Genomic DNA, 8,897 nt, shown 5'->3' with positions numbered 1-8,897 from the left:
TGAATAGAATATCATTAAAAAATGGAATATTGAATTTGATGAAAATTGGTGAAAAGGTTTACTTTTTACAAAATTTTGATTTTTTTTTTAAATATGTGATTGTTCTAATTTCCACAAATTTTGAAATATCGAGCTAAATATTTTTAAATGAGACATTTTTAAGGGATATTTTAAAGGGAAAGAAATAAAATAATGAGGAAGCAATATGCAAATTAGTAATTTACACAATATTTTACTTGTTTAATTCTTGTTTTAAACAACATTATTATGAATAAAATATTTTTCTGTGTTTTATTTCACATATAATTAAAACAGTACACTCTATATAAGTTTTAATAATAGACATAACTATTTTTTCCAAAGGAAATATTGTATCTGTACAGAAATTCTTATATAAAAAAATATGACACGTGTTGCTTACAGTTAGATATGAATTTACAGTTTTTGCTAACATAAAATGAAATATTTTATATATGTAGTATAAATATCTTTTAGCATTTGAAATATTGAAGTCATATAAAAATAAGACATTTAAAAAATCAATTACAAAAATCAACATTCAATCATAACATCAAAGAAAAAAGAATTTTAAGCCGTGCTTATATTGCATCTTTTGCAAATAAAATAAGATAGACAAATATGATTTTTAAAGAAAAAACGACAAAATATGGAAAATACAATTTGTTCGGAAAGACGAACAAGCCTGATTATATCGCATGTTGTACATTCCATAACAATTGAATAAACATATGTAATTAATCCGCAACCAATTATAGATTTGGATACACAATTATAAAGCGATAAAGAAACATATGTCTGTTTATATGTATGTAATAAAAACTCGTATGCACATCGTGATATCTCGCTTTCTCCTTGCCATCAATATCGAGAAATAGATCATTATAGAGTCGATAATGCACTATCATCAATATTCTGCTGAAAGTCGGTTAAAATATGGAGAAAATGATACAAGCAATCTAATTACTTTCACAATGTAACCTGTTTGGGCTAAAATAGGATATTAATTTTTTGATATAAAGTATACTCTATTTTTATTTAAAATCGCGGTATCCAAAGAAAGTATCGAATAATTTTTCAATATTTCAATTTTTCCATGAATAATTTTTAATAAACTGAAATAAGGATATACATATTTTACACTTTTTAAATAATTTATTAGAATTAAGATATTTTTAAAAAAGAGAAATATATATAATTAAAGAAGATTATATATATCCTTAATGTAGTATATACTTTATGGGATGCCTCTACTGTTTATTACGGACGAGACAGCCTAATCTGCTATATGAAAACTAGCTTCAGGGAGCAGATATCTAATAGGGCCACCGGAACCACAAAAAACACTCTCATTTTGCCTCAATGTCATACTGAATTATTCAAGCAATCTTTCAGATTAGCCTTATAGTCAGACTCTGGAATAGTCTTCCTTTAGTTATTCGCGAAGCGCAAACATTGACTGACTTCAAATTAAAGCTCTATGCATATTTACTCGATGGAGCAGCCACATGATACAACATGGTTTGAAACAGCAGCTTTTTTTTTCTTTCTCTTTGATTATCCTGGGCATGTTCATGCCTCTGAACAATTTATTGATTTTGATATCTTTTTTGAACACTTGACTGTTGTTTGCTCATTTGCTTTCTTTTATGTTTACTCTCCTATATACATTCGCTCACACATTTTATGATCCTGACTGCCACCTTCGAATTATGTTCTTGTTCTATCAAGCACGGTCACACGCAAACGCGCCTGATCTCTGTCGATCTGATCTCGATGTCTGATCTGATCCGATCTGCTCCACCGAACTGTCCTGATCTCGATCCGGATTTGATTCCGCTGACTTCGATCTCGCGATTCATGGCGGAGCGCATTCCTTTCCTGACGCGTCCTGATCGCTGATGTAAAAGCGCGCTTTAAGCGCGCTTTGATGATCCTTCGGATTCCTGAAAGCTGCGCTGAGCGGATCCTGCCCCTGGAGCTCGACCACGATTTCTTCCGCTCGTCTGAACTCTCGCAGTCTCCGACGATCCTTTGATCTTCTGACTCCGATTTCCTGCCTGCTATCCGCGATTGTCCTATCCTCGTGCTCATCGATCTCGCGATCTTTTCTAGTCCTTCGTCCTGCCTGATTCGCATCGCCTGTTCCGGCCGACATTCGTTATCTGTTCCATTTGTCGACTGCGACGTCTTCGTCTCTTATCTCTCACGCTCCACTAGTTCGTGTAACCACTTTTCCATCTCCATCTCTGTCTTTCCACCTCTTGTCTATTTCCTTTCACCTTTTCTCCACGCCCTTCTCTTTGCTGCTTCGTCGTATCCTTTCTCATTCAAAGTCTGCATTCTTTTCCTGTCGATCTCGACGTCCTTGATCTCGCACCGCCACCCATTGCTCACTTCTGAAACTTTCCTTAATCTTACTCTTATATTTAGTAACCCACGTGTTTCTGCGTACTTTGCTCCCAGTTCCATGCTTGTGCCAAATCTATCGATTTCCATGTGCTCGATCTCACTTATGTGGCGCGGATTTAATAAATAACTAGACTTCGTAATATTTAATAAAGCATTTAATGTTACAACAATGTGTACAATATGATGGACAATAAACGAATGAATAAAAGTTATAAAGTTTGTTAATGTTTTTCTCGTTACCGTGTACAAAATTAAATCGATAAATCAATAAATGAGATGTATGAAATTAGTTGGTGAATGAATGAAATGTAGTTGATAGCACTGGAGTTGTCGATGTACGCCATACACACTGATCTTTATATATCACTGGATGTCGTATACTGTGGATAAAGTCACAAGAAGGGTGCGTTCCATTTGAATGCTTACACGATTAAAGCGCTTATAAGCATTGCTTACGCTGTTCTCTTTGGAGTTATAAGCGCTTATAAAAATATTTATGACGTCACTGTGATGTCATAACTCGTGCTCACAAACGCTTATTTCATCGAGGTAGGACAGTAAAAGCGTAAGCGCTTACATCACATGAGCGTTAAAACGGAACGCATCGAACGCATGTAAATGAAAAATGGACATACCAAAAATCTCAATTGATATTCAAGACGCTGCAACTAATAAAATATATAGTATTTTAGTAACGGCATAATATTAATTAAAAATATAATATTTCTAATTCTAATTTCTAATTCTAATTCTAATTCTATATTATATGAGGAATCTTCATTATCAAAAATATTTCAAATAACATTGAAATTAGAAAACATAAAATAATAATTTCTTTCTCTACTATCTTGGCACGCTCGCACTGCTTATTTTATTTATTTATTATACTCACACACTCAAAAAGGAACGACTTTTGTTTGCAATTTCTTTTGCAAAGCATTTAAAGCGAATGAAACGGTTGATAATAACGCTTATAAGCGCTTATAGCGCATGAGTCCAAAGCGAACGCACCCGAAGTGTGTTACGATTTGAAGGCCCGACAGCCATCTTTGATAAAGTATAATAAAATATGCAATTTTAGGCGGTAAATTCAAGTAGCAGTAATAATATAAATACTGATTTAAATGATTTTTATAGTTAAATATTTATAGTTTAATATTATAGGACTATTATTATTATTATAAAAAATAATTTTTACTGTACGTACAATATATTTACTTTAATTGAAACATAAATTATACATATTATATAGACAACTTAATCTTTTAAATAGAAGAGATAAATAATAAATAGAAAATGTGCATAAAATATAAAACTATATAAAACTAAATGAAGAATATATAAAAAAATGTATAAAATACATGATAAAATGTTAAAACACGTAAATAAAAAAATTTAAAAACAATTTATTTCAAATTTATTTTATTTTCAAATGTAAATTATTCCAATTAATATATCAATTATGTAAAATTATGGATTGAAATTTGATTAAAGATATAAAAATCTGATTTAAAATGTAATATTAAAAGTGATTCATTGTTATTAAAAATATTTTAAATATAAAGAATGATGTACAGACAATTATGTTCTAATTAATAAAATTTATATACCTACTAATAAATCAATGGATTCTCGTTTTCCATCAATATTTCAGTGCAATTTTGCAGTATCTGGAAGAAAGAAGCGAAAATGTTTAGAATCATAATTATGCAAGAAAAACAACTTTAGCTATTTATGTTTGTTTTATTGCACTTTATGCAAATAATAAATACAAGAGAAATCGTCGAATACATGCAAATACTTATATTATTCTAGACTGCCTTTGAGAAAATAATCCTCTAACAATATATAGGAATTAATGAAGACTAGCATTAAGTTTAAAACAACAAATTTTTTTGTGCGTTTCATTCCAAACCATGCTATTATGCTACTTGTTACAAGAACTTATGCTATGGTTATTTTATTGTACTTCATGTGAATAAATAAAAAGTTGAACAGTTTTCACTGACGTTCTGAGATAATTCGTCGAGTTAGGTGATGACAAACTTTTGTCCCAACAGCAGTTTCAAATGCTATCTTTGTTGCAGCATATAATCTTAAATTCAAGTATGTTTTGCACACTTGTTTTGAAAGAAAATAAATATGTTTTATATCATTAACTGCATCATCAAACATGTGTTCGTTTAACTGTGGAAATAATGTACAAGGCGATTGTAGAAGATTATGCAAAATCTTTCAGCAAAGAGAGAAGGAAAATTGAATTCAACAACAACTATACCATTAAGTTTATTTAAGGAATGCCTTAATAACTTTTCCGTTGTTTCATAAATCCGAACGATAGATTCACTGGGAAAAAATAGACTTTCATTAGTTTTAGCTTTTATAAGACAGTTTTGTTCAAATTGCGCTAAATGGTGAAAATCTTGAAGTAAAGCATTTCTGCACGTTTCATCGGATAATAGACTTTTTTTATTTATTAATTTTCTCACAACCCAACCGGCAATGTAACTTACACATGCTTTGAGAAAGTAGAGAGCTGAGAAAGAGGTGGTCATAAAGTTGTCAAATTCTTTCAAAAAATTTTCATCTGTTTCATTTTCTTTGTTACTGTTTCCTAAATCATATTTTTTTCTACTCTGATATTAGCCATTTTGTCATAAACGGTTGGGTCATAAAAATCAATTTTTTTTTACGCATAGAAATTACCGTTAGAATATTCGTGGAATCCATTGCTTCTACATTTCTATTGACGACTTGAATCTGACGATGAATTAAAAATCTTTTGTAAGCTGACATGAATTGCCTGGAAGTCGGATTTGGGCACTATTGTAATATTCGTTGCATTGATCTGTCAAACTTTTGCTTTATATCTAAGTATGTGCATCAGACAGATAATAGTATATATATATATCAAAAACGTTGAAAAATCGTCAAAGTTGTCAGCAAAATATATTTCGGCAAAGAACTGAAGTTAATTGTGTAATTAGATATTTTTATTTAGAGGTGTTGTAATAACGTTTCTTACAATACTGGCGAACAAAGACTAACTAAATTATACGCACTCTTTTCAGTAGAGTATATACGGTCTAGTTACTTAAGGGTTATTCACATTTGAACTTGACTAACATAAAAGAATAAAGTAATGAATATATGACCAACATAAAAAAATAAAATAATTATATCTCAACAGGCACCAACCACCACAACTCCTAATAGCATAAAAAACAATTCTAGATGATCTTGATTACATTTGTAAGTCAATAGATATTTCAGCTGAGAAGTTTCAGATTTGACGTAAGTATCAAAAATTGTTATTATGAATGTTATCGCAGTAATGAACCCCACGAAAGCAACATACTTTGTCGTACGGTTTATTGAAATACCGGCAACGTCCATGATGCCTTGCATATTCAACATGTGTTAAAATCGTCAAAATCCCTCATTGGACTTTCTCAAAGGAGCTTTAAACCCCTTAGCAAAGGGATTACGTGAATTTAAAAAGTCAAAGATTCTATTGATGCATCTAATAAACCTCATAGTTGCCTCAGATTCTCTGAATTCCTTTAAATTTAGGTATTTATTATAAAATTTAATCGAATCGGCAACACTGTCACTAAGAGTTTGAGCAGCTAAAGCCACTTTCATTTTCATCTTCCAATAACGGATATGTGCCATTTTCACTTTATTTCCAGCTCTCAATCCTTTTTTTTCTTGTAATTGAATTAGAGCCTCGATAAATCACCATTCAATAGAGTTTTCTTCGGCATCTTTTAGAACTTTCAAATCTCCTAATGCATTTCTTACAAGTTTTAGTATGTGACAAGCGTCAAAAATAAAATAAATTTTTTCTTGAGTGGATGGATGTAGAAAAAAAGATTTAAAATCTAACAAATCGAAAGACGCACCAAGAGCACGCATTGTAGCGAAGTACTCTGTTGGACCATCTAATGTTAAGGAAACAACTTCGATTTCAATTTCGTGAAGACGAATTAAAGCTTCTCTGATAAGTCCGGAATTTGTAGCAGAATCGATTCTATTAATTAAAAAATATCCTATCGTGGAAATTTTCCACGACTCATCTAAACTCATGACCATCATAACTTATGCGTCCTTTGCTAATAAAATGGAATAGTATCAGTCGATTTCAGAACCAAAATCCAAATGTCCACAAATTTTTCCATTATGACATTGCAATGATTTTTTGATCAATATTTCATCCAACATAAAAGCTACAAGAACTTTTTTTATTAAATTTCTTTCATGCAACTTTTTGTTTTAAAGCGTCAAAACTTTCGAAAGTGAAACCAGGTGCACCACGATTGCGAAATAGATTGAAGGGAACTAGGAACTGGCAAAGCCTTGCAAAATTTTCGCCTAACAAATCCGTATGCTTTAGGAGAATAAAAATGGAGGGTCATCGCAAATGGTCTAAGAGCTACTGGATACTTTTTTTTAGATATACCTTGTTCTTTACTCTTACGCTGGCACTTCCATCTTTTCTTTGGCTTATTATTTTCTTTGTCATTTTCTTTAATTAATTTATTTTGATTATTAAAGAATCTCTTTAGAAACTGGGAAATGTCAGTGCTAACAATAGAATCCAAACATTCCAAACCTGAATCTGGAATAGCACGAATTTTTCGTAATTCATTTGTCTTTCAATGAAATAATCTTTTTTCTAAACGTGGAATACGCTGTCTTATAACGTGCGTCTGGTTTATTAATACTTGTATTCTCTTCTGTTGCTGAATACATCTTTTCCTTATCGTTTTTGGAAATGCTTCATATTGATGATCATGCTTCGTATAAAAAATTCGTTTTTTAATACTTCATGGTGTTTCTGGTGTTCCACTGGCAACTGGACTGTTTACTTTTTCAGAAGCTGAACTCGTAGAAGGTGTTACATTTTTGTCACAGTGTTCGACTGTTCACATTTCGATATAATGTTATCAGACTTTAATATAAAAATTAAATTTTATGTATAAATTTTTTATACATACACTTAATTCATTCGTACCTGAAGAACAATCTATCACAGCTTCTCTCTGTGAGTACAATGATATGCTAGTAACCCTGTCACTTTTTTGAATTTTAGAAGGAAGTGTGAAAAATTCTAATGAAATATGCTTTGTTTCTTGCTGTTGAATTATCGATTGACTGTTGTTAATATCATATATATCAGGTGAATTGCTTATATTCTCTTGCATTTCAATGGATGTTCCTACAAATGTATATATCCGCATATAAATGTACACTTATTTATTTAACTAAAAAGTTATTTTAATGCAGCAATAGGAATAAAACTAAATAATTACAACTAAAATAATTTATAAATATAATACATTATCATACCTTCACTGTCTACAGATGAAACCAAAGTTGGCACTGCATTTGCTTTTAGAACTAAACCACGATCATCGTAAACATTTTTCATCAAAATGATAACTATACAGCAAACATCTATCATTTGGAATAAAATCTTTCAACTCAGTTGCTGCTACCCATTTCTCTAGTAATTCGGGATTATTTAAGAGAAATCTGTTACAAATATATTTACAAGTTAAAATATAAATATTTTGAAATAAATACTACAATTATACATGTTTTCTTGTATGTAAAATAAGTCATTTGTATAAATAATTTTTATTTGTGGAATGATCTTTTTTTATCCTGTCCTTTCATTGCATGTTAGTAAACATAAATTGATTTATATTCCCCAAATAATGTTGGAATACTTCCGATGCGTAGACACTTCTTATTTGTATTTCCTTAAAAAGATTTTTTTTTCGAAATAATCCGAACATAATAAGGAATGTTTTTTTCGGTACAAAATTTGACCCCAGACCCATGTGTTGCAACCACGATTGCAAAATTTTTTTATCTTTCAAAGGAAATTTTTTTATCTTTCAAAGGAAAGCTTAAAAAAAAATATTGTACAATATTAATTTCGAAAAAATATGAAACATAAAATACAAAAAAGGAATGATATAGGATATCTACAAGACATAAACATGAGTATATGACTTGTATACTTACTTATGATATGTTCTACCTTCGATCCCTTGTTTTGAACCACAAAAAATACAGGACAACACCATTTTCAAAACGTAATTAAATTTATAACAATGGAGAGAAAACCTATATGTCTTTAACATGTACTAACCCGAAAAAAACAACAGAATACCAACACCCAAATTGTCTGCTCATTGGCCAGCAAGTGCCGCCATATTTTACTTTAATAGACAAATGTTTATACGACCAAACTGGCAATTTATTGTTTGATTGTTCTATCACAACGTTTCGACCATATGGTTTTGGTCCTTATCAAGTGAAACTAAAATAACAATACTATAAATAATGATAGTCAAGTTACAATGAAATAAATAGAATTATGTACCTACGTTATAATTAAAAAGTAGAAAGAGAAAAATCGAAATGTCAAACTGACATTGTGTCAACCACTATGT

The 8,897-nt window shown here is 30.6% G+C and overlaps 1 pseudogene; it reads right to left on the bottom strand.

Moving 5' to 3' along the window:
• Positions 1-7,259: 7,259 nt before the first annotated feature.
• Positions 7,260-8,528, bottom strand: LOC126852906 (uncharacterized; annotated as a pseudogene).
• Between the last annotated feature and the right edge of the window lie 369 nt (positions 8,529-8,897).

This window comes from Cataglyphis hispanica, chromosome 11 (assembly GCF_021464435.1).
Source record: "Cataglyphis hispanica isolate Lineage 1 chromosome 11, ULB_Chis1_1.0, whole genome shotgun sequence".
NCBI lineage: Eukaryota > Metazoa > Arthropoda > Insecta > Hymenoptera > Formicidae > Cataglyphis > Cataglyphis hispanica.
The sequence above is the reverse complement of the archived record's forward strand: the minus strand, read 5'-3'. Positions and strand labels throughout refer to the sequence as shown.